Here is a 26,366-nt window from a genome sequence, read left to right on the forward strand (position 1 = left end):
TGTATTTATATTTGTTTAAACATAAACATGTCTATTAAAAGATCTACATACCGATTTTACATACATTACTGACCAAAATCCAAATTTCAATCAGACGCCTGGTCTGGTTTTCATAGAAGTTTGTTGGATGTATAAAATCTCTTAAAGCCACCGGGTCACCCGTTTGAGCTAGTTCTAAGCTGCTTAGATCGCACATACAAATATAAATGTCTAAACTTTTTATTAATATGGGCATGCTACATGTCGTTAGATAAGTTAGATTCTGCACAATTCAATCGTTTAGTTTGTTTTATGGAAATCATGAGCATCAAAGTATAATTAATTCAGATTTATTTCCAAATGGGGCTTTTTAGAGTGCAAATGACTCTTTCTACGGCCAAGTTGGGTTGTGAACTCTCTGCCATCATTACGACGGTTGTTGTTGAATTATTTGCTCATTTCAGCTTGAGCTAGATTTCATTATAAATACATGGAAGTGACGCTGTGTGACTCCTGTCCGTCATGCATTCAATGCAGTGCACGAGAACTCGCGAGGCAGACAGCTGCGGTAGTGTTGCTTTTTTCCACAGTCAAATTCTAACTTTCACAATCAAATGTCTGATTAATTTTACAATTCGTTGACAGCCCTAACTCAGAGAAATGCATCTGTAGCCACATGTCCAACACAGAGAGACTACAAGAGAGCTTCTTTCCTCAGGCCATCAGGATGGTGAACTCTTGACTGTTGGCCTTGTCTAGCACATTATCCTCAGCCAATCCTTTGCACTGCCCTGTACATTGCATATTTGCACGTGTAACATATGTACATTTAACTTTTTACCTTTATTTACAATTCATTTTTATCTTATACGCCTAATTTATCTAGAATTTGAACCCACTATATGTATTTTTTCTAATCCTTATTTTAACATCTTTTAGTACAACCATACCCATATCTGAGTGAGCTCATGCTGACTTTCCAGTGTTCCAGTTTTATTGGTGTTGAATTAACTGGTGATATCTGCGTGCTTGAAGCTGTTCTTGCGATGGCAATGTCACGACGTTTAACAAGAGGAAATGTCAATAAATTGTTTACAAAATGTTGTCAGTCTTATATTTGTATCGTATATCGTTACTAATCTGAAGTCAAGTTGATTTGAGAACTGTTTATACTTTCATGCACCCTGTAAGTGAAACACACAGTCTGAGGTATAGCTATATTTACACCCAGCTTGAATGTAGTGTGGAGATAGCATTAGTTGTTAGCTGTGGCAAAGTATGATAACGTTACGCCCAGATTAACTTGTGATACAGCATCTGTATCTACCATTAATCGTGTTTAACGGCTACGGACATTTATCTCTCTCATCACAACGATTTTCTACACTATTCAGCACACTCATTCATCCAGATTAGACATGACTGTTAACTCTCATTTTGCAAATAGGGACAGAAATAGGATGACTACACACAAGTGTACAAAACCAAAATTATTATTATATACAAGTTTGGTTAACATGTCACATCTTTGTGGGTTTGGACAGTGATAGTAAGATATAGTGTGATGGAGCTTTGATTGTGATAAATAGTAGATAGTGATTAACAATGGATCCCAAAATAGTGCTGAATGTGGTGGATTAATAATTAATAATAATTAACTAATAACCAGTATCCTGAGGGGTCAACCAGCAAAGAAAAATACGTAATTAAGAGAAGAGCAAATGTAGAAAGCCTGTCTGTGCCAACAGTAACTAATGTTCTGCAACTGTCCTGGGTGATTTCATGCTGATAATCCCTGCTGATACTGTATGCTCAAAGGCCTACTATTAGCTGTAGTTGCACTAACATATTAGTCAAAATTTTGAAATGATGTTTGCCTGTTTAGATTGCCCAATGTCCACAGTGCCAGTCCAAGAGAGCCAATATTAAAGGAAATAAAGAGGATAATCCAGTAGAGGTAAAGGAAACAATGGCATAGTTTGGTAGCTTTCAAACACATCAACAGTAATATAATGCTCATGTCTTTTTGTTTTTCTCCTAGGTAACAGAGCCTCTTGAACTTGTTGGAATGGACCTGGTGGGTAAAATCACTCTAAGAGACAGTGGCTATGGAAGTTTTTTGGCCTCTTTATTCAAATGGCAATGCATTTTGCAACTGGCAATTCAATGTGCAATTTGGTCATGCAATTTGAAAATGCATTTTGTAATTGGCAATTCAGTATACAAAGTGGCAATGCAATCTTCAATTCAATTTGAATTATTTTGATTTAAAATTAGAATGAAAGTTTAATCAGTTGCATTTCATATTGCCATGGTTTTTTGGTCTCTTTATTCAAATGTGCCAGCAAAACAGTGCCCCCATTCTATTGGATTTACTTTACTTGTCTACACGCTTTTTTGGTATCAAAATTCAAATGGAAATGCAATCTGAACTCTAGGTTGAACATATGTTATCTGAGGTAGAACGCAACTTACGAACAGTGTCGGCGGCGTTATTTTTTCCCCCACCAGCTTTCCGCCAGCACTCTGATTGGCAAGTACTCATTGCTTCCGTTGGTTAAAGTTAGTGTTAGGGTGGGGTTAGTGTTAGCCAATCAGAGGCAGAGTAGGGGCATTGCATTGTGGGGAAAAAATAACTTTGTCATGGATACGCCAGGCTCCACCGTTTGCTAATAAGCACACCTTTATCAGCTCCTAATCACAGCCAGCATATGCCCAGCACTGCCAGTTGTCTGATATGCTGAACAGCATTTTTCCTACATACCTCAGCGATCTCCTCTCCAGTGATCCCCACGCCAGCAAGTCTTCCCTCCAGAGGACTTCCCCATTTCCATACTGGCACACCTGTCTTCACCTACTAAAACCTAATAAAGAACCCTCTGTTTTCATATCGGTGTCTCCTGCCTGTCTGTCCGTAACATCATTTGTGTATACCTTAAATCATGCACGATAACCTTAGTGACTATGGAGAAGTTTCTATTTTCCTAGCAAAAGTTATAGTGGGATACAAATTTTTTTAGACTGCATTTTTGGTCTGCCACAAAATGTATTCCCCCTCTGTAATGTACAGATGATGGACTACCATCAAGTATTTTATTTTGTGTATACTTCACATCATGCCTAATATCCTTGGTGAATATGGAGAAGTTTCTTCTTTCCTAGCAAAATTTAGAGTGAGATACAAAGTCTTTTAGACTGATGAATGCAATAGACTGTGGGCACTGTTTCACTGGCACACTGAATTGCCATTTGAATAAAGAGACAAGAAAACCATGGCACTATGAAATGTAATTGATTGAACTTCCATTCTATTTTTTTAATTAAAATAATTCAAGCTGAATTGAAGATTGCACTTCGTATTGCCACTTTGTATACTAAATTGCCAATTGCAAAACGCATTTGTGTCACATTGGGGAATAGGTCTGAAAAGCCACAGCTAACACATTAACCCAGCCAATGTTAGCCTGGAAGCCAGGCTCATTCATTCATTTTTCCGCAAACTGAAAACTTTATTGTGAGAAAAACTGGCTTCCAGCCAGGCTAAGCCAATGTGACTTGCTAGCAAATCTGCCACAAGTTGACATAGCCAACTGCCCAGTAACAATGACTTAACGTTAGCAAATGTATATGCTTAGTTAACATTAGGACTTACAGTCAAGTCTCTTCAAGTTGGTTGTATTCTTCCCACCTAATTTGTAGCCGCAGGGCGTCTCTCTGTCTCCCGTTACTACAGTGCATTGTGTTTTCCTTTCTGCAAATTATAAATACGTGTGTCCATAGATCTATTGTTTTATTACAATGTTATTTACTTGCTGTCTGTTTGGGACAGCATCTGCACACGTCACATCAGTCTGCCCCACGTCAGTCAATGACAGGGATGCATTGTTTATATTTTGACAGACAGACTAGATGCACAATTGGGGGGAAAATATCATGCATTTTGTGAATGTACAATAGCCCACCACTAACACTTTAGTCCTGTCTCGTCAACGAAAACAAAACATACATTTCGTCATAATTTTATTATCAAAGAAATTTTTTTAGCTTCGTCTTCGTCATGGAAAAAAAGGTTGTTGAAGAACATTTTTCGTCATAGTTAAGGGCAGGGCATCGAAACAAGCCTGTGCTCCCCCTACCATCCACAGACCAATGGCCTTGTGGAGAAGTTGAGTGAATTCTAGCACTCATAGAATAACTTATACTGATTACCTGTTCAATGCAAATACCACCATTTTTTAAAATAGTAGAATAGTAATTGTAGTGTTAATATTAATAAATTAGTAAATTAGTAATAATAGGCATGACAGCTATAGGAAAAAGCCAATAACAACAACTGTAGTAGCAGTTGTCGTTCAGCTGGAAGATTGGGATGCACCTTGGACAGGTTACCTCAACATCAGTGGGTGAACACTCACAATCACACAGCCATTTAATAGATTAATCCACCTAACTTGGATGTCTTTGCACTTTCAGAGGACACTGGAGCAGCTAAAGGAACATAAGAACGCATGGAAAGCTAAGATTTAAACCCAGAATCTGACATACATTGTCACACAATTTTAAGAAATAATATGGTAATGTCCAATGAAGTTTAAACTGCTTCATTGTGCATTGTACTCTGGTTGAGTGATGTGAACCTGACAAAATGTTTGATAATATTCTAAGGCCTGTTTCTTTCTTTTTCCCTTTCAGATTGAGTACACCACCTGCACTCTGTGGTACCACACACTGTATGTTGGTCGTCCCTCCACAGAAGGAGACTATTCTTGTAATGCATGTGTTACATAAAATAATATGAACCTTAGCGGAAGTTCAGTCAGGAACAGTATCTTCATGCTTACACTCTCACTCTCTCTCTCTCTCTCTCAAACCAGTCAGATTTGGCTGCTTTCTCTGCTGCCGTCAGCTGTCATTTCAGTGTCAGTTCACTCCTCCACCCCCTTTCATCTCCAGTTCTCATCACATGAGCCCATGGGTCCTTCCACTGAGTTCAACAGAAGTCCCACTCAACATCTTGTCCATCCAGATCTTCACCACCACCAGTGTCTAGACTCAATCGGGGGGGATATTCCTGTACAGCTCATGGCATCACTACCCCCTTAAAATTATGACATCACGATGGGGTCTAATCGCCAAAGACTCCTCTCATATTTCTTCAACTTTCCAATTGTGCACTATGTCAAATAAATTAATTTAATTACTCTTAAAGCCTCTTTCAATTAAGTCTCTCCTGATTGAAATATTACTTCATCATTATTGTTGCCTTAACATAACTGGACACAATGCTTACATTGCATATTTGAACTTGAATTTGTCCACTGTGTTAATATAAATATGTCAAATTAGCTTTTTTTTTTACACCAGAGTGGGCATGTTGCCTGTGCTCAGGGGTGCGCCATCAGGATTGGCAAACGAGGCAAATGTTTGGGACCCCCAAAAAAAGGATGATGACCAGTGAGGAACTTTCCATATTTTGGGGCCCTTCTGAACACTGTAACAAAATCATTGAGTGTATTTTAAAGAGAAGAACGCCTCCATTATAGTGTTGCTTCTTTTACTTGAATAAAAGAATACTTTTTCCATCACTCTGGTTAAAAATGCTCAGTATCAGCAAAGTGACAAATAATTCTAAACATTACATTTTTTTTCATTTTGAAAGTTAGGGACCATGGTGGAAGATAATGTCAATCATATTCAAATGGAAGTTTCTCCTCCCACCAATCATGATTTTCATCAATTCAATTCAATTTTATTTATATAGCGCCAATTCATAACAGAAGTTAGCTAACTTTTCCTATAGAGCAGGTCTAGACTGTACTCTTTATAATATTTTTATTCCTTTATAAGGAAAAACTGTGGTAGTTTAAGGTTTTTCATTTCCTGTTTCATTTTGTAGTGTTCTCCTCCCCTTGTGTGTCTTGTGGTTTTACTTCCTGGCTTTGTTTTCCCTCCAGTTTTGATTGTTGGCCCTTCCTTAATTGTTTGCAGTCGTGTCTCGTTGTCTCACCTCCCCTAGGATATTTAGTCCGGGTCTCTGGCTTTGTTGAGTGTTGGATCATTGTTGTTACTTCATGGTGTGAGTCCTCCCTTGAGTTTTGTTCCTGTCTTTTGTGTGTGCTGCTGTTTGGTGCACTTTTGTTGTACCTGGTTCTGGTGCCCAGTTCCCTGGCATTTTTACCATGAGTTCAGTTTTGGATTCTTTGTCTCCTGTGGGCCTTGGTTGAATTTTGTACTTTGCCTGCTCCCTATTGGACTGTTTAGCCACATTGGATTCACTTCCCTGCTTCCACCACTGCCAGCCTATCTACCTTTTGCCTGTTTGTTTACCTGTCTGCCTACCGGTCTTCCGTTAACCACATCACCCTCAATAAACACTGTAGCCATCCAGCTACTTCACCTCATTACGCTTCCTGGTCATCTGCTTTTGGGTCCACATACCACTACACACATCATACGACAAAAACTTCCTTTTTAAGAAGCAGAAACCTCGAGCATAACCAAGAGAGAGAGAATCTTTTATGGCACAGAATAGAAGGTATAATGAGTAACTACATGCCTTCTCACTTAGTCGCTCTCTAAATTTGAACAGTAACCTATATTTTAGGTTAGCTAAAAACAAATATCTGTATCAGTGTTTTACAAAAAGCTTCAGCATAATATTTTCATGACTTATGAAAGTAATCACAAAGACAGTAAAATCATTCCCCAACCATAAAGCATGGATGAATGGAGAGGTGAGGGCTCTACTCAGAGCAAAAAAAGCTGCCTTTCGGTCAGGTGACAAAGAACACCGCCAGAGTAAGACTGAAGCTGAGACATCAGGAGAGACTTGAGAAAGACCTCACACCTACAACACCAGGCAATCAAAAACATCACAGGCTACAAAAGCAGGAGCATGTGTGAGAACACGTTACCAGATGAGCTAAAACACATTTAATGCTCGTTTTGATTTCCTCAACAAAGAGTCAGCTGTCAAGTCTACTCCGCCTCCAGAGGACTGGCCACTGTCAGTATCCTCAGCAGATGTGAGAAGAATCCTGCTGAGAGTGAATATGAGTAAAGTTGCTGGGCCTGATAACATCCCTGGTAGTGTGCTAAGAACATGTGCAAATCAGCTAGTTGATGTTATTACTGACATTTTTAACATATCACTGTCTCAGGAGATTGTTCCCACCTGCTTCAAGACAGCCACCATCGTCCCTGTACCTAAAAGCTCTGCAGCCCTGTGGGACTCACCCCCATTCTGATGAAGTTCTTCTAGAAACTGGTTCTCCAGCACATCAAAAACAACATCCCAGCCAGCCTAGACCCTCACCAGTTTGCTTTCAAGAACCAATCTCCACGCTGGTAAAGAAAGCTCAGAAATGACTGTATTTCTTAAGGAAACTTAAGAAGGCAAAATTCCTGTGCCGCATCCAATTATTGGAGCAAAACAACAGAGCACCTGTGACAGTGGAATCTGTAGTTGTAGAAAATAGTCACATCGTATCAGTAAATTTGAAGTCACAGAGAAAAATACTTCAGATAGAATTATATATTTTTTTCACTGCCACACACAACACAACAGATACACCACCTTGCTGTGTTTTTTTTTTTGGCAGTTTTAATCACATCTTTCGCATCATTGGTACCAACCTACCGAGCACCAGTGATATTGGAGGTGAGGTGTCTGCGCAGAGCCCAAAGGATACTAGAAGAAAGTACCCCCCTCAGCCACAGTCTGTTCACTCTGCTGCTGTCTGGCAAGAGATACAGAAGTATCCACTGTTGTACCACCAGACTACAACTTTCTGATTAGCAGACTGTGTTGCTATGGATGCTGTTCTGATCTGTTTAGATCTAAATGGTAAATGGACTGTACTTGTATAGCGCCTTTCTAGTCTTCCAAATACTCAAAATGCTTCACACAAAACATATCACGTTTAAAGAAACTAACTCATTCACACTCACTCACACACCGAAGGCACAGCCTCGGGAGCAATTTGGGGTTCAGCCGTTGGGGGATTCACCAAACCCTGGGTGACTTGAGTGACTTGAAAACCCGACTCTCTTTAGTGAGTGACTCATACAAACTCGAATCAGTTGAGAGTCAAACTTTCCATCATTTTGAATTATTACATTACATATTTGGCATATGCTTTGGTCCAAAGTGACTCAGATTGTTTCCTCACATACACATATCGGAGCAATTTTTGGAGCTCAGTGTCTTGCTCAAGGACACTTTGACATGTGGAGTTGGGGACTCAACAACCAACCATGTGAGCAATGGCCAGCTTGCTCTACCGCCTCAAATCAAAAGGGTTTATTCCATATACCATCTACATAGTTTACATGAATGATTACTTGCCAGTGATTACCACTGACATTTTATCCTGAGGGTGGCACTAGAGAAGAATCTCATGGAGTGTCCAAAACGGAAAGGATTCCTCCAACATGAATGTGCTCAGTATATTTTTTATAATCTGCCTATTAGATTGTGATATTTTATGTGTACACAAGTGAAAATGTTTGGCTGAATCGTTATACAGACAGAATCATTAGGAAACATCCTCTGTGGAGCATTTCAGTTTTTTACAATTGGTAACACACATTTCTCAATAATAAGTTAACTTTTACAAAGCTCTTAAGACTAAATTGTGGATCATGTTTTTATAATGGGATCTTGGTTTATGCTAAATAAATAAATACATGCATAAAAGATACTTCAAAGACAATAGTGACACATATTGTAATGCTACCTGTGATTTTTATGGATTTTTATATAATGAGTAACAAGTAAGTGTTACTGTTGGGAGATAAATGTTGTCAGTGTTCTGGTACAAGAGTTGATGAGATGTGTATGAAGTATTTTGGTTGCATTAGTGCTTTTTGGATGTAAGATGAACTGTTGTGCTGAGCTGCATGTTGGTAAAAAGAACTGTGTGAAGAGTTTTGAAAAGGTAAAAAACTATAATATCTATACCAGATCTCATGGCAATCAGGCCAGTAGTTGTACACAGTAAATATTTTAGCAGTCTGATCCGAAGTATTAGATTGGACATTCTGATTTTCATGACAAGATACAGACAAGCAGGCACTATTTGCCATTCTGACCATGTGGCATGCAAATACCTGATCACATTGACAGATTCCTTATCCAGTGTATAGATAGACACAGACACATGCCTGCAGATCATATATATATGTTAGACAGAGGTCCTCCCATTGGACTCAGTGTTGTTAAAGAGGGAAGCCCAACCTGATACTGGAGATACTGGAATCTTACGTCAGCACAAAGATGAAAAGATTCTCAAAAAAGAAAGATAGAAATGGTGTGTATTTGTATGAGTGGTTTTGGTACATTCATGTGGCCACATTTGCATTGTATTTGGTTACACCCTGCATTGTGTTGTCGCCTTTTCACAGTGTCATTGTGTTTATTCCATTTTGCCTACAGTGCTGCTGACAATGCAGCAACCATTAATCTTCCTAATAACAGCTCTGAGTAAATGTTGCTTTTCAAACATGGAATAAGAGTGGAGTTAATCATTGATAACTGTATACACAACACTTATAGTATTTTATCACTGTGGTTTATGCACTGATAAGCAATTGTACTGTTAAAAGAGTTGAGAGCAAAGTTGTCACAAGCGTTCCCTGCCCAGTACTGTGGTATCACAATGCCATTTAAACAATAGTTACAATTAGACAATAAGTTCCTAGCAGATATGTTTGTATGCTAGCGTCACAGATCCCTGTATAAGCTTGTGAAATGCATCACCATCAAATATTTACATTCTTCAAAGCAGGATGCACCTTTTCACTTCAACTACAAAGTTTTTTGTCAACGGATTTGGTGAAGACTGATAAATAACCAGGTTCAGTTTAGGTCATACACTGTGATGACTCATGGAAGAACAGGAGCCCCACATCTGTCACAAAACAAATCAGTAAAGCAGTCAGGCAGGTGGTTGAGTGGTCAAACTTAGTCATGTTTTCTGCATCTGTTTACATCAGTAATGTAATGTAAAAAAAAAATATATATATATATATATATATATATATATATATATATATATATATATATATATATATATATATATATACTTCTTCTTTCCTTCAATAATGGCTATTTTAACATAGATTAAAACAGTATAATTATATACCAAATGTATTACTTACATTTGAAAGAGTTTTAGAATAATTAAATGTTTAAAATGTCCGTTTAGTTGATGTTTCCAGAGTGTTGCATGACATGGAAGAATTCTGTTGTAACCATTTTTTCCCCAAAATACTAATTTTCCAGTCCAGTCCAGAAAGAAGTGACCATTGATAATTTTGTAACTGTGCTTGCAATTGGGCTCTAAATATTTTGGGAACCCATTTTTCTTTGGACCCTCTGCAGTCTACTCAGTGGTTAGACTGAATAGGTTTAAACTGTGATTTGTCAGTCCATAGTCTTCACCGGTTGCAGGTCGACTGGCAACAGAGAAGTTGAAGGCAACTTGGACAGGGCCAACAAACTTAATCTGTTCTTCAATAGATTTGAAGATTTCCTACTGATGACTCCACCCCCCTACCTCTACAGTGTGCTTCACAGATGACCATGTAAGAAGACAGTTGATGAGACTCCACTCAAGCAAGGCTGCAGGCCCTGATGGTGTCAGCCCCGGTGCTCAAAGCCTGTGCCCTGCAGCTATGTGGAGTGCTACACCAAATCTTCCACATGAGTCTTCAAGGGGTTCCTGTGCTATGGAAGATGTCCTGCCTCATTTCTGTGCCAAGGACACCGCGTCCCAGTGGCTCCAGGACTACAGGCCGGTGGCATTGACCTCATGTACATCATGAAGATCCTGGAGAGACTTGTCCTGGAGCAGCTCCGGCCCATGATCAGGCCACTCTTAGACCCCCTGCAGTTCGTCCACCAGCCCCAGTTGGGAGTTGAGGATGCAGTCATTTACCTGCTAAACTGCATTTACATCCACCTGGACAACCCGGCAAGCACTGTGATGGTCATGTTTTTTTACTTCTCCAGTGCTTTTAATACCATCCGGCCACCTCTACTGGGTGAGAAGCTGACAGTGATGCAGGTGGATGCCCCCCTCATGTCCTGGATTGTCAACTACCTGACTGGTAGACCACAGTACGTGCGCTTACAACACTGTGTGTTGGACAGAGTGGTCAGCAACATTGGGGCCCCGCTAGGGACAGTCCTGTCTCCCTTCCTCTTCATCGCCAACAGACTCAACAAACTGATCCGCAAGGCCAGTGGCATTGTGGGGGTGGAGCTGGACTCTCAGGCGGCATTGTCAGAGAGGAGGATGCTGTCCAAGTTACGTGTCATCTTGGACAATGTCTCCCACCCACTCCATGACATGCTGGTCAAGTACAGGAGTGCATTCAGTGCTTATTGAAGTAAAGTCACTACTCCTACCCTACCCTTCCCTTTGTTCCCTTACCACCCTCTAACTCCCACTTTGCGCCCTCTAAACCATTAATGACTTATACACACATTTTGACAGACAGAGACTGTAATAGACTGACAGTCAGACAGACAGATAGATGGACAGATAGGCAGATGGACGGACAGAGAGACAAATAAACAATTAGACATATGAATAGACAGGTGAACAGTCAGGCAGATGGAGCAGAAGATGGACGGATAGAGAGAAAATGAAAGTGGGGGATGATAAATATATAAAATAATGGGAGAGTGGTTGGAGTGGAAAATATATAAATAGAAGAAGAAAAATAGTGATGGATGGTGAGGGGTGTGTTTTGAGCTGTAGCATCCCCAGCACTATATATGTGTGAAATTGGTGATTTTGTCCAGTTTATAGCATAGTCTGATAATTGTTGAGCTTGATGGCCTCTTGCAGGGAGTTTGGTGGGTCTAAGAAAAGCAATATGTTGTCTGCATAAAGAATGATTTTGTGGTGTGTGGTAAGGGTTTGGATACCTGTGATGTTGTCATTTTGATGTATTGCAGCAGCTAGTGGATCAATGAACAAGGCAAGTAATGATGGCGAGAGTGGGCATCCTTGTCATGCCCCTCTGCGCAGTATGAAACTATTTGATGTTAATCCATTTGTGAAAACTATAGCCACTGGTGAATTATATAGTATTTGTAACCAGTGAATAAATGGCTCTCAGAAACCAAATTTGTAGTGTTTCAAACAAGAATGTCAAAGCTACTCTGTCAAATGCCTTTTCTGTCTAATGAAACAATTATTGTTTTCATGCTGTTTTGTTGTGATATATTCATTAAATTTAACAATCTGCGCAAGTTATTTGATGTTTGTCTTCCTTTGATAAATCAAGTTTGATCTGAGTTTAGTGATTAGTGACAGGGTTACTTTTTCAATTTGGGTTGCTAGTGTTTTACTGATAATTTTGAGATCAGTATTGATGAGATTGAGGGGTAGCTGGAACATAGGGTTGGGTCTTTGTCTGGTTTCAGTAGCACTGAGAGGATGACTGATGTGTGGTGGGATTTTTGAGTTTTCTTTCATGTCAACTGTAATTCTAAAGAAAAGTGGTGAGATTGTGTTCCAGAAGTGTGGAAAGAACTCAGGGGACAGGGAAGCCATCAGGTCCTGGTGCTTTATTATTTGGTACTTGTGTGAGTGCGTTACAGAAATCATCTGGTATTAGTGGTGCATCCAGTGGTTTTGTAAGTTCCTTGTTAAGATGAGGAAGGTCTATACTGTTGAGGAAGGAGTGGATATCTATTAGGTTTGGGTCATGGTCTGAGGCATATCATTTTCTGTAAAACTTCTGAAATGTATTATTTATATCTGTAGGTGTCTGCATCTTCTTCCCTGCTGAGATCTTTATGACTGGGATGGTAGATTTGTCTTTGCGTCTTTTAAGTTGGTTAGCTAGATATTTACTTAATTTATTACTGTATTCAAAACTGTCATATTTACGTCTTTGTATTATAAATTAGGAGTTTTGTTTATGATATTGGTTAGTTGGAAATTGGTTATTGTTAATTCATTCTGAACTTGTTCTGTTCGATTGTCAGTATACATACTGTTTAATTCTTTGAGTTTTTGTTCCAAATTTTTTCAAGTTCCACAACAGTCTCTGATTCCCGTTGCTTGGTCAGTCTGAGTCCCATTTTGTCCAGACCGGACATTAAGTCCAAGCTGGGCCAGCATGGCTCCTCTCCCAGGTCTCTTTCCTCTCCTCCTGGATGATCACAGCAGCTGCCGTGGTGCCTTCCCTTGTTGTGATATTGACAATGCAATGATTTTGATTTGATGTTCGCCATCCTTTTACAGTTGCTTATTCACATAATTAGCCTTTGACACCAAGAACACTTGTTCACCTGTGGTAATATGGCATTAGGGATAGTTGCCTTAATCCAAAGACCAAATTGCCTTTAGGGCACAAAGTCATAAATAACACAATGGCCAGGTGTCCTACTCCCTACAATTTTTTTTAATGAGGGTCAGCTGCTAGATTTTATAACTCTTTTGGAGGGCCGGAGCCTGTCAGCTACAGTAAAAAAATAATGATAATTATTATATATATATATATATATATATATAAAAACTTTGTCCTTCACCCTCCGCGGGTGGGACTCATCCTTCAGCTCGGGTCCTCACACCTGGGAGCTTGAGGGTTCAGGGATATCTGCTGTTCCCAGTACCACTCTTCTGGACCGAGTGTCTGGGGGGATCTGCTGCCACTCCTCCAGTTTGGGGGTCACTGCCCCGAGTGCTCCGATGACCACGGGCACCACTGTTGCCTTCACCTTCCAGGCCTTCTCTAGCTCTTCTCTGAGCCCTTGGTACTTCTCTAGTTTCTCATGTTCCTTTTTCCTGATGTTGCCATCGCTTGGAATCGCCACGTCAACCACAACGGCTTTCCTCTGCTGTTTGTCAACCACCACGATGTCAGGCTGGTTCGCCATTACCATTCTGTCAGTGTGGATCTGGAAGTCCCACAGGATCTTGGCTCGGTCATTCTCTACCACCTTTGGAGGTGTTTCCCACTTTGACCTCGGGGTTTCCAGTCCATACTCAGTGCAGATGTTCCTGTACACTATGCCAGCTACTTGGTTATGGCGCTCCATGTATGCTTTTCCTGCCACCATCTTACACCCTGCAGTTATGTGCTGGATTGTCTCAGGGGCCTCTTTGCACAGCCTACACCTTGGGTCTTGTCTGGTGTGGTAGATCTGGGCCTCTATTGCTCTGGTGCTCAGGGCCTGTTCCTGTGCAGCCATGATGAGTGCCTCTGTGCTGTCCTTCAATCCAGCCCGCTCTAGCCATTGGTAGGACTTCTTGATATCAGCCACTTCAGTTATGTTCGGTGGTACATCCCATGTAGGGTTTGTCCTCCCATGATGGTCCTTCCTCCAGCATGTCTTCCTCTGTTCCCCATTGCCTGAGACATTCCCTGAGCATGTCATCCGTTGGGGCCTTATCTTGGATGTACTTGTGGATCTTGGATGTTTCATCCTGGATAGTGGCTCTCACACTCACTAATCCACGGCCGCCTTCCTTACGGCTAGCGTACAGTCTCAGGGTGCTGGATTTGGGATGGAACCCTCCATGCATGGTGAGGAGCTTTCGCGTCTTAACGTCTGTGGTCTGTATCTCTTCCTTTGGCCACCTTATTATTCCCGCAGGGTATCTGATCACTGGCAGGGCGTAGCTGTTTATTGCCTGGGCCTTGTTCTTGCCATTGAGCTGACTTCTTAGGACTTGCCTTACTCGTTGGAGGTATTTTCCGTTGCTGTCTTCCTTGTTGCCTCTTCGAGGTTGCCATTTGCCTGTGGTATTCCAAGGTACTTGTAACCCTCCTCAATGTCTGCTATTGTTCTGCTACTGTCCAGTTCTTCATACCTGAGACTCTTTCTTGGATGTCTGCCGCTGTGATGGTGACTGGATTCTGTTCAGGGAGGTTGCTGTGGTCCTTTCTCAGAGCCGCCAGCCACTGTGCATCGCTGTTGTGTGATGCCTCCCTCTCCCATATACTTTTCCAGTACTGCTCCGTTTCCAGCCGTGGTGGGTCTGCTCTGCTGTTATTACCCTGCCATTGAGCGTACACTTTCGCAGGTTGAGTTGCGAACAGCCGGTTTATTCTTCTGGCTTCATTATCTCTCGTGTATCTCTTTAGGCGGCTGGCCAAGGCTTGGAACCTTTGTTTGGCAGTTTCGAGTGCTTCAGGTATGGGCATCTGGTTGTACTTCTTGGGTACTTGCTTTCTCATTGCACCCCTCTCAGCCTCTGTCAGTTGGCTCACTTCTCTCCGGGCCTCCTTGATTTTTGCCTCCAACCTTCGTTTCCATGGTGGGTACTGTCTCTCATGGCTCCCATGGTTGCTCTTGTAGCCAAGCATCTCTAGGATCACTGCTGCTGAGGCGTATATCAGCTCATTGGTTTCAGTGATGGTTGTGGTAGGGATCGCTCTCAATGCTGCTTTCACATCTTCTAGGAGACTTTAATAATAAATAATAATAATAATAAAACTTTATTTATAGAGCACTTATCAAAACAAAGTACAAAGTGCTTCACAACAAGAAAAATAAAATAACACAGTGAATGACGAAATATAAAGAAATAAAACACATGAAATACAGAAAAGCAATAAAATAAACAGTAAAATAAACAGCCAGTTCACGTAAAATCAGGATATGCTTTCAGATAAAAATGTGTTTTGAGACGAGATTTAAACGAAGACACTGACTCAGACAACCTAATTTCTTCGGGCAAGTTGTTCCAGAGCCTCGGGGCCCTGATAGCAAAAGCTCTGTCCCCTTTAGTTTTCATCCTGGACTCAGGAACAGACAGGAGACCCCTGCCCGAAGATCTCAAACTACGTGAAGGTTCATAAGGGATTACAAGGTCTAAAATATAATCTGGGGCCAGGCCATGAAGAGCCTTAAAAGTAATCAACAAGATCTTAAAATCAATCCTAAAACCAACAGGGAGCCAGTGTAAAGAGGCTAAAACAGGTGTTATGTGGTCATACTTCTTGGTCCTGGTTAACAGCCTAGCAGCTGAGTTTTGTACAGTCTGCAGTCGTGTCAGAGCTTTTTGATTAAGACAAGTGAACAGGCTGTTACAATAATCAAGGCGTGAGGAGATAAAAGCATGCACAACAGTTTCTGCATCATTAAGATTTAAAATATATCATATTTTTGCAATGTTTCTGAGGTGATAGAAACATGATTGGACAAGCTTAGTGATATGTTGCTCAAAACATAAATTGCTATCAAACAGGACACCAAGATTTCGTGCAACAGGCTTGATATGTTGTGACAGGTTACCAGTGGATGGCAGTATTTGTTTAGTGATGTGTTGGGGCCCAATAACAAGGATTTCAGTTTTATTTGAGTTGAGCTGAAGAAAATGTATCGATTTATCTGATGGTACTTCACTTAGCCGTTGTAGTTGGCGTCGGGGTTGCCTTGTATTCATCCTCGCTTATCTTTCAGGTCAGTCGCTGCCTCGTTCAGCGTGATTTCTCTTGGGGCTTCATACCCAATCTCTGGTTGGGGAGCTGCTGACCTGTAGTCCTGCTCCCCTCTGTACCATTTGTAGTCCTGGTCAATCTCAAGTTGTGATCTGGCTTGGATGTTGAACACTGATTACTAGTTGCTTTGCAGATGCAACTAGAAACTAACCAGTTAACTAAACTTCAAGCATGCCTTAAGGACATAAAGACCTGGATGACCTTCAACTTTCTGATGTTAAACTCTGACAAAACTCAAATTATTTTACTTGGTCCCAAACACCTCTGAGACACATATATCTAAAGATATAGTTAATCTAGATGGCATTGCCCTGGCCTCCAGCACCACTGTAAGGAACATCGGAGTTATCTTTGATCAGGATTTATCCTTTAATTCCCACATGTACTTACAAGAACTAGGAAAAGAGATCATATCTCTCCAATATTAGCTTCTCGGCACTGGCTCCCTGTAAAATCCTTCTCCTCACCTATAAAGCTCTTAATGGTCTGGCACCATTGTATCTTAAAGATACGAAGATAATACCATATTATCCGACTAGAACACTGCGCTCCCAGGATGAAGGGTTACTTGTGGTTCCTAGAGTCTCCAAAAGTAGAACGGGAGCCAGAGCCTTCAGTTATCAAGCTCCTCTCCTGTGGAATCAGATTCCAGTTTGGGTTTGGGAGGCAGACACCGTCTCCACATTTAAGAGTAGGCTTAAGACTTTCCTCTTTGATGAAACTTATAGTTAGGGCTGGCTTGGGTGAGTCCTGAACCATCCCTTAGTTATGCTGCTATAGGCCTAGACTGCCGGGAGACTTCCCATGATGCGCCTCTTTCCTCTCTCCTTCTCTTCCTCTCCATCTGTATGCATTTTTATCCCATTACTGAATGTTACTAACGCAATATCTTCTCTCTCCCGTTGTTCTGTGCTGTCTCGTTTCTCTCTTCCCTCCTTCTGTCACTTTCAGCAGGTATTTCTGCCTCCGGAGCTGCAGAGACTGGATCTGTGGTTGTGGGCCACCTGATGCCCCTGTGTTCCTGCTCGACAACTGCTACTACAGTTGTTATCAATGGCTCTGTTACTAATACTGGCATTTTTCCTATAGCTGGGTCTCTGTAATCAATATTATAAAGAGTATAGTCTAGACCTGCTCTATAGGAAAAGTGCAATGACATAACCTCTGTTATGAATTGGCGCAATATAAATAAATAAAATTGAATTGAATATAGTGTGTTGTTGGGCGGATTGCTCCTTTAAATTACTACTGAGTGAACAGTGATCTGTGTCATCATAGAGCACCTGACATGGTTCAGACTGTAAGACAGAGCTCTGGTTTGATTCAGACTGTAGGAGACACTCACCCAAAACAGAGTAGGAATTGGCGCTATATAAATAAAATTGAATTGAATTAGGTTTTGAGAGAGGAGAGAGAAAGAAAGAGGAATATTGGTTGTCAAGGACAACCCGGCACATTTGCTCCAACCTACAGGTGTACTGGTCATGAATGTTATCAAAGAATGCTACAATGAGCATCTTAGACAGCATGGTACCACCCCCTATGACCTTCCCTTTGTTAACCAAGCTTCCTCCCCATGTTACGATGTCTTCTAACAGTGTTACCAGGTTCAGGTTAAGTCAAGCTCCCCTAAAATGGGTATGGTACAGGTAAGGGGACAAAGACCAGTCAATTTGCATTCCTGTAGGTACTTTCAAGGTAGTTGCTACTACATGCCCCCAGGGTGGGTTCTGTTTCCTTGATTCTGGTCTCTTTGAGCCACTCACCACTAAATGCTCTCTCCCAGTATGTGTGCTAGTGTCTCCTGCTATGGTCACATAGCAGAGAGGGACAGCCTAAATTCCAGTGGTTAATGTAAGCGCTGCTGATGCAACTATCCACCCTTGCACCCTTATAGGTACAGTCCTCCTGAGATTACCAAAAGGCGTCACTGAGGTGACTGTGCCCCCTAAGAGGCAGGTAACAGCTACAGTGTCCTGTCAGGCTAATTCAGAGGCTGCACTGCAAGACTCAATACAAGCTGTGGACTTGTCAGCACTCACTCCTTCAGAGCAGGACAAAGTTTGGTCTTCACTCAGGCAGTATGAGGTTGTATTTTCCACTCATGATGGTGATCTAGGGTGTACTGACCTAATTACCCATGAAATACCCCTGCTAGAAGAGGTACCTGTCCATCAGAGGTTTAGGAGAATACCCCGCTCAGAGTATGAGGCAGTGAAGGCTCATATTCAACAGTTGTTAGACAGCAAGGTCTAACATCAGGAAGAAGGATAGTAGTATCCGCCTGTGTGTCGTCTACCAGCAGCTGATTAGTAAGACCCGCAGGGATGCCTTCCCTTTGCAGAGGGTCGAGGAATCCCTTGATGCACTATCGGGGGCAAAATGATTCTCAACTATACAATAATCCCCTCAGTCACCTGAATGCTACAAAACTGGGCGCCACTGAACAACGCTGGGCAGCCCAGTCGGCCACCTTTGACTACACCATTCACTACAGGTCTGGTAGGGCTAATGTACTTCTGCGTGACATACAACAACAACTGTTAACAAGATGAAGGACTCGGCAATGCACTCATGTTAACGCTGGTTGCCATAACACGGGAAAAAGAAGAAGAAGATGATGGAGGACGCCATGATCGGAGCTGTGTGATTGTTGTTTGTCATGGGTTTTATGCTAATAACGGAGTTGGAAAAGAGATGTGCGAATTTAGACTATGCGGTTGAAAGAGCAAGAAGGAGAGCTAAGAGACAAAAACTCATGCAACAATTGGCAGTACTTCATATCGTCAAGGCTGAGCAAAGAACACAGCATTGCAGACAAAGGAGACGGGTAAATAACTATTATTACTATTACTATTACTATTATTGTATTTTTATGTCGTGTGAGAGTGATATGCAACACTTTTGTCACTTTTACGGGTGATGATGGTGACCTTTGACCTTTGATTAAACATGAATTAAACCCAACCCCCGTGACCTCTTGACCCCTCCCTCCCCCCGGAAGTAGGTGGCGCTATGTGTGGACCATCTGTAAAATCTAATCTTTTAGGAGAAAAAGACACATTCTTCTCTGTTGTCTGTCTGTCTGAGGTGTGAATGAATTGGAATAATGTGGGAGGGTAGGCGGAGCTTGTGTAAACCAATGCTGCCTGCTGCGTTAGGGTTAGGGTTAGCCAATGGGAAATAGATTAGGAGGAGCTTGCATGAGGCAATGATTTTGTGAAAATGTGAACTAAAAACTAAATGATTAAAGTTTTGAAGTTGAATAAATGTCCAGATATCCTGTGCAGACTGAGATCTCAATCATCAATACATCCTGTGTCCCTAAAAGGTCAAAGTTTGCTGCTCTTTCTGAAGATCCCTTGCTGCTCAATTATCTGTGAAGGCAGTTTACCACCGCAATTGGCGGGTGAAACTCCTCACACAGGGTAAATAAAACTATAAGGGGTGCCCATGGCGTTTCTCAATCATCAGTACATCCTGTGTCCCTAAAAGATCAAAGTTTGCTGCTCTCTGTGAAGGCAGACTGTGTGAAGACAAACTGAGGAATGTCTCTTTTATGGCTTTAAGGCATACTGAATGCGTGTCAGCCAGACAACACTTTCATACACACTTATACACAAAATAAGGGTAAATTGCTCACTCACTCACACTCAAACACACACACTCACTCACACACACACGTTTATGAGGTCGGTCTGTCCGTTTACATACCAACCTTATGGGGACAGTTGTGTTGATGAGGACGGTTGTGTTTATGAGGTCTGTCATTTATGAAGTTAATGTTAATCTTTGTTTCTCTCTCTCTCTCTCTCTCTCGCTCTCTTTGTCCCCAGCAAACAGACCACGGTCCAGACCGTCCAGGTGCCCTCAGTGCAGTGCAGGCCAGCAGTTGGTTCTGATGTCTAGAGCCTTTTGGCTCATGTGTCAAAAATTAGGTGTACACCATGACAATTTGTAAATGTGATTTGTAAACAGTTTCAGACGCTGATTTTTATCATGTGGATAAATTGCAATGATGTTGATTTAAGGTTTTTAATAGTGTTTGATTTTTATTAGGTCATGGATCAAAACACACTAGTAGCAATTGAATTGAATTGAGTTTAGCAGACTCAGTACCACAAAATCTTCAGAATGGGTCAGGTTTTCAAAACAATTTAACTGAAAATTATTTGAATGAAAATAACACAGCCACTACATCTAACAGCTCTGAACAGCCAGTAGATCCTCTCCTTGCTTTAAATTAAGCTCTCACTAACCTTGAACAGTCAGAGAATGAATCATCACTAGACGAGAATAAATAACGCCCAGCTTGAACAAAGCCCTGCTTTATCAGACACTCACAAAACATATCGATCTCAGCATACCCAGTCCTTCTGTGCAGCAAAGAGGTGCTCGTATTTCACCACAACCAAGTGTTGTGCAGCGAAGTCGATTTGCAAATTATCAAATCAGACAGTTGTTAAACTCCCCCCCCCCTTAATGCAAAGGGAATAGTGGGCCATAATTGCGACAATCGTTGCACTGTATGCTTTGACTCTGGTTGTACACATAGACCGTGTAAACCTGCTGTGTGTGACCAATGCAACAGAACGTGTTGCTCACCTTTCTGTTTGACCAAACACAAAGAACCTACAGAGTGATTGAGAGGTCAAACATACGCCAGCGCTTGTACCAAATGTGCAAGGCTGTAATACTGTGCCATGAACGGAAATGGTAAACAACACAAGTGTCAGACTATGAAATATAAAATTTGCGGCAAGAAATTGATCTCTGACTCTGAGACAGAGGTTCATCAGTGCTACATCCAAACGTTACACCCTGAAACAAAACACAATGAAAAAGTGGTGTTTTATGATTTTGAAACCTATGTCAATGAGAACGGCATTCACGTTCCATTTTTTAGTTTGTACACGAACTTTAGATGGTAAAATATGGAGTTCATGGTGCCAAAGAGTTTCTAATACATTTCAGACCTTTGTACAAAAATACAGTGTTTATAGTACACAATGCCCGAGGTTTTGACGGCTATCTCCTTATCAAAGCCATGGTCAAACTGGGTTTAAACCCTCTATGATTATGCAAGGGTCAAAAGTAATTTGTGTCACCAATATCGATTACAAATGAGATACATCGACTCTTTGTCCTTTCTTACCATGCGTTTAGCTGCCATGCCCAAAGCGTTAGGCTTCAATGATAAAATCAAGGGGTACTTTTCTCATGGTTTCTAGGATGTTTCTATCACGGCTGTTCAATTTGCTATCAATCGCACGGCGCAAGAGTTGCAGCCGAGCTGTGAAGAGAAATTATGGAAGTTAGAAGCCGTGCACGAGGTAAAACTTATCATCATGCATGAGCATACGTGGACGATGTTCTCATCAGGGGTTGAAGGAGTTTCTCAAACAATATAATGCTCCACAGCAGTTGTCACCCCGCAAAGCTTTGTACAGAGGGTGTACCTCTGCTATAAAGCTGAGAAACACAGCTGCATCAAACATGACAATCTCTTATGTAGATATGATATTTCTCTATCCTTACTGTAACACCAACTTCCCCTATCCTCTTGGACACCCTGAAATAATCTATAAAGATTTCCAAGAACCTCAGTGCTACTTTGGGCTAATCAGGGCAAGGGTGTACCCACTGAGAGAGTTGTACTTTCCTGTCATGCCCTATTGAATGGGCTAAGCTTGTGTTTACCCTTTGTCGAGCATGCGCCAAGCTCAATTTGCAGGAGGGTCCATGTCGGCATAGCGATGACGACAGGGCATTGACTGGTGTCTGGGTCACTCCTGAATTTAACGAGGCTTTGGAGATAAGCTATCGGATAGCTGAAATAACTGAGGTATGGCACTTTGATAGACAGATCGATTCTATGCACACTTGCCTGACGTTGTAGATCAGGAAAGCAGAGAAAAGTACATCAGTGACTTTCATGCAAACCAAGGGATTTTGCTGGAGGCTGATAATATAAAACCAAACCCTGCTAAAAGGCAAGTCTCTAAATTATGTCTGAACTCCTTTTGGGGTAAGTTCGCACAGAGATGCAGCCAAACACAAACCAAACTAGTCACAGATCCAGAAGAATTCTTTAACCTCATGTTTTCTGAAAAATATAAAGTCAAGTACTTCTCCTTCATCAATGACAAAGTGGTAAGGTAGATAACATTTTAAAGCCACTTTGACCACAGCCTACGGGCATCTGATGTTGTACAGTTATTTGGAACAGCTGCAAGACCTTTACTGTGATACAGACAGCCTCATCTACAGTGGTGTGCAAAAGTGTTTGCCCCCTTCCTGATTTCTTATTTTTTTGCATGTTTGTCACACTTAAATGTTTCAGATCATCATTCCTCCACAGCGCTATAAAAGACTCATTGCAAGTTATCGCAACCACTTGATTGCAGTTGTTGCTGCATAGGATGGCCCAACCAGTTATTAGGTGTATGGGGCAATCACTTTTTCACACAGGGCCATGTAGGTTTGGATTTTGTTTTCCCTTAATAATAACAACCTTCATTTAAAAACTGCATATTGTGTTTACTTGTGTTATCTTTGACTAATATTTAAATTTGTTTGATGATCTGAAACATTTAAGTGTGACATGCAAAAAATAAGAAATCAGTAAGGGGGCAAACACTTTGTCACAGTCTGTCATGTCCTCACCAGCCCGTAATCAACGACACCTGCTCCTAATCCTGCCCTCAATCAGTCCCAATCACACACGGTATAGAACCACTGTACTCTCCACACACAGTGTCTGACCTCGTTTGTGTTTAGGACTCCATGCACCAGACTATTCCAGTGTCTCTCCAGTTCCCCGTGGTCTCTCCAGTCCTCCGTGTCGTCGCAGGTCCTCCGTGGCTTCTCCATTCCTCCTTTGTCTCTCCAGTGTCCTGTGGCTTCCCCAGATCCACTCTACCTATCTCCACACTCTCCACTTCTGGCTGTCATCTTAATAAAGACATTCCCATCGATCTTGGTGTCCTCTGCCTGTTAGTCCGTGACACACTTTTGCACACCACTGTATGCCACTAAAGAGGGAGAGGCGCAGCTCAAGCTGGGTAATTACCTGGGAGATTTGACGAACGAGTGGGGGAGATAGCATCAAAGAATTTGTCGCTGCGGGGCCAAAAAGTTATGCTTACCAAACTCGAAACAACAACGTTGTTTTATGCTTAAAAGGCATTACACAGACACACCAATGCTGTGAAAGAGTCAACTTTGATAGTGTCAAAGACCTGGTTCAGGATTATGTGCAAAACTCTGGTGAGAGGGCAGTCACTAAAATCCCTCAGCACAAGACGATGCATGATTGAACATGACAGCGCGTTGCTGCTAGAAGTCAGCAAACTTTTCTTGGTTTTTTTTCTTTGTTTGTTTATTTGTTTATTCACCTCACCTCCCAAAAATACAATAAACTGGTTTACAATTCAGACCTGGATCACCTAGAAGACTACATCGCCGAATGCTACAATAGACTCTGCATCATGGGATGCTCTCAAAAAGCTAAAAAGCCACGCATATATCGGGCTCACCTGCTTCATCCAACGCATCTTCTTCACCCACATTTCCGCACCCCCCGTGCTGTCCCAAGGTAAACAACATACTTACATCCATAGACAACAAACTATCCGGACTGGACAGAGTAGCATTATTAGAAGTACTGCACAAAGAATTTCAACAACTCCGCCACAGTCTGGAATACAGCCAACAACAAATCGACATGCTCACACAAGAAAACAGTTCGCTTCAGAACTCCGTTACCACTCTCACAACGCAACTGTCTACTGTTACCACTCAGCTCGCCTCCGTCACCTCCGAAAATAAAACGATGAAAGAAATAATTTTGGATTTACAAGCACACAGCATGAGGGACAACCTGATTTTCACTGGCATCGCTGGACCACCCGCTGACGAACCTGAGAAAGCAGTCAAGGATTTTATGGTTAAACAGTTCTAACTCCCAACAGAAACTGTCAACAACATCACTTTTCACCATGTTTACCGTCTAGGAAAAAATCTCAGTAACGCCACCTCACCTCTCCCAATCATTGTTAAATTCAAACATTTTAAACAAATAGAATTGGTTCATCAGCAGGGCAAACAGTTAAAGGACACTCACTGCGGACTTAACGACCAGTTTCCACAAGAAATCTTCCATAGACGTAAACAGCTAATCCCCATCCGCAAGCAAATGATAAAAGAAGGCAAAAGAGCAATACTTACAGTGGACAAATTGTACATTGATGGACAGCTATTCAAAGACAAGGACATCACCCCCTGGCTCTACTAGAACCCTTCCCTCAACAATATCATCCCAGCCATTGCACTATACTATATAAGTATGCACCTCAGTCACCTATGTTTTGTTTTTCAAACTCTGTGTTGTTTTTTGTTTTATTATGTGCTTTGCTGTAAATTCTTAGGTTTGTCTAGTGTTATTATGTCCTATTGCTCTGTTTTTTATGTTCGGCATAATTCATTTACACATAAATGTTAATATAGAAATATTAGCTCAACATGCAACTCAAATTCATAACCTGGAACATCCATGGCGTTAGCTCTCAGACAAAAAAAAAAGTTATCAGCTATTTGGATAATCTACAGGCAGATATGTTTACTACAAGAAACACACCTTGCAGATTCAAAACAAAACACCCTAAGATCAGCACAATTCACTCACTCATTTTCAGCCACTTATAATTCAAAACAACGAGGAGTATGTATCTCGATAAGCAAAAAAATTCAATTTGTTCATATTACAACTATTTCAGACCCAGAAGGACGTTTTATTATCATAAATATAACAATTAACAATAACCCGATAACAACTGCCAACATTTACAGCCCAAATTCAGATAACCCTGCCTTTTTCTACACTTTTTTTCTCTTCCATTTCAAATTTTTCCAACGGCCAGGTAATTATAGGAGGCGATTTTAACACCGTAATTGACCTATCACTTGACAGATCCACAAGTAATAAAAGACACTGGCAATCCACTGACACAATAATACAGTCCATGAGAGATTTTGGCCATGCCGATGGTTGGAGGCTACAGCATCCAACTGACAGAGAATATACATTTTACTCGCCAGTTCATGATAGCTACTCTCGCATAGACTTTTTCCTAACTAGCAATTCAATCATACCAAATATATCTGATCACAAAATCCACTCCATCAGCATCAGTGACCATGCTCCAGTAACATTCATATGGAATCCAGCTAATTTACATAAACACATCAGTAGATGGCACTTTAACATATCACTCCTTAAAGACCCAGAGTTTGACAGTTATCTTAAAAGAGAGGGGACATCCTTCCTAGAAATAAACGACTCACCAAAGTTATCAGCTTCATTACTTTGGGAAACAGGCAAAGCAGTACTACGAGGTAAAATAATTTCATTCTCCGTCCATAAAATGAAAATAGAAAAACAAGAAGAAATCAGACAAGAAAATAAAATAAAAGAACTTGAAATATTACATGCAAATGTAACAGGGTTATTTTGATCCGTCTTCATCTCAATGTGAATTTTTCGATGTGTCGCTTGACCACCGGTAGGTAGCAGGGTGTTTTAAAATACTGCGTGACGATGTCCCCGTACGTCCCTTGTATAGCTATCATTCTCAAGAGCGTAGTGTGAGCGGAACGTAAGCCAGTTGATGTCATACCACATCACTATAACAATACATGTGATAAAATCCTCTCTTTAAATCAGCCGGATATGTAGCCAACTTTTGATTGAAAACAAGGCATTTTCCTGGCTTAACCCCCAACATGAAAGCCACAGGGGGATGAACTTGTAAGATGATATTGACCAGAGTCTAAGAAAGGCATTCAGCTCTGTCTTGAGCTGGTCCAAGTTGTGATAATAACCTCCCCTAAACCTCTGATGGTTGAACAACTCGTTC

Source organism: Siniperca chuatsi, linkage group LG17 (genome assembly GCF_020085105.1).
Source record: "Siniperca chuatsi isolate FFG_IHB_CAS linkage group LG17, ASM2008510v1, whole genome shotgun sequence".
Classification (NCBI taxonomy): Eukaryota; Metazoa; Chordata; class Actinopteri; order Centrarchiformes; family Sinipercidae; genus Siniperca; species Siniperca chuatsi.